This window comes from Thamnophis elegans, chromosome 8 (assembly GCF_009769535.1).
Source record: "Thamnophis elegans isolate rThaEle1 chromosome 8, rThaEle1.pri, whole genome shotgun sequence".
Classification (NCBI taxonomy): Eukaryota; Metazoa; Chordata; class Lepidosauria; order Squamata; family Colubridae; genus Thamnophis; species Thamnophis elegans.
In genome coordinates this window covers 52020062-52021944 of record NC_045548.1, presented here as the reverse complement: position 1 = coordinate 52021944, position 1883 = coordinate 52020062, and positions in this window count along the sequence as shown.

Below are 1883 nucleotides of genomic sequence, written 5' to 3'. Positions count from 1 at the left end.
CCTTTTAATCAGCAAAATATGTTGCAAAGTTCCTTAAGGCGTCTATGGATTTAAACACTTTTGGCCATCAATTTTCTTTGCTTTTTCTTAATCAAGTGTCAGAAATTCCCCTGGGAAAGTTTCTATGTTGGGAAAAGTGTTGGGCTGTAGGAAAATATCTATTTAGTAGCACTCTGCATGGCTGGGATGATTGTTAAATGTAAAACAAGCAGATCTACTTGATGGCCTTCAAAGATTTTGACTCAGAATGATTTCCAATCACTTCTTTTAATCATACGTGGCAAATGTTGCGAATACATATGTAATAGCCTTAAATTCCTATGGTTCATAAATTATTTGAGACTGCACAAATATCTTCATGCTATTGATTCAGAATTCATCACTGTGGAATAATTATGCCTTCTTGCTTTCTCACAATGAATTAGTGTTTTACAAGTAATGATTTGGGAGGACAAGATCAGAAAGAGGGTTTGTTTGTTTTTAAAGAGCTATAAGTAATCCTTATTAACCAACCATTTGTTTAGTGTCCATTTGAAGTTTGAACTGTACTGGAAAAAAAATGATTTGTGATCTGTCCTCCCATTTCTTCCGACTGACACAGCATTGGCAAACTCTTGAGATGTTGATTCAGGTGCTTGGCAACCATCATGCATTTATGATGGTCACAGCATCCTGCAGTTATGTGATCACCATTTGCAACAAGCAAAATCAATGGGGAAGCTGGAAGGATATGAACAAGGCCAGCAAGGACACTGAGATGGCCAAGGATAAGGGCAGCTGAAATCCAACTCATTTGGATAACACCTGATTGGGGAGAAGATAAATGATGTAACTCATACAGAGAACTATATCAACAGTTATTATCTAATTATCTGGTGGGAATGTTGAATTCTTGGCTCACTGGAGCTGGAATAACCAAGGTTTATATTTTCTTATTGCCAGACAAATACATTGTCACATGTTTTCATTCGGTTTACAGAAAGAGAATTTGCTTTAGATTGTATTTCAAAGAAGCAGAAAATTTTGGGGGGAAATTCCAAAATTTTTGGAAGGTAGAATACTTTGTGTGGCCAAGCTGTGCATGTGTGATATTAGAAATTAAATACTGAGGAATAATGTCCTGAAGGAAATTCTCTAGGGGTTTCAGTTATAATGCTGTTATTCCCTCTAGTGGGAAATTCTGCAATCAAGACAACTTACTAGAGAAATTGTTTTACTCTTGATGGAAAATAGTCAGCTAAATTGCCTGCTGAATTCCTCTATCCACTCAGTTCCTCTTCCCCTGCCTGGGTGGCAAACTGTTATTCCAGAAGTCCGGGATCAATGGGTGTATTTAAATGCATCCCAACCTGGCCCACAGATGTGGAGATCACATTCTCTCACATCTGGAGAACACCAAGTTGAAGAAATGTTGGGCCACATGGAACTTTGGATTGTTTTCATTTATTTAAGGTGGAAAATGTGGTTCTGTAGGAGAGGAAGGTGGGAGGTTTCCGGGATTGGAAGGTCTTCATTACTTTTTTTATAGCATTAAAGATGTAAAAGCCTTTTGGATTTGGTGGGGAGGAGAGCCTCCTCACCGAAGATGTAAAAGCCTTTTGGATTCGGTGGGGAGGAGAGTTGGCTTTATGGAGACCATCCCGCTTTGCAAGAGAGGAGGATCAATGAGAGGGGGGGAGGAGAGAGAGGGGGAGGGAGGGAGGGAGCGCTCCAAGGGCGGAGTTCGGAGGCAAAGAAGTGGATAAATAGGGAGTCCTCGGCTGAGAACCAGGAGAACTTCTCCGGGCAGAGAGCCGGTCAGCACCGCGGACAGAGGCACCTAACAACCGCGCCATTGACCTCCCTGCTTCGCTTGCACCCGCCGGTTGCCCAAGACTCGCGCC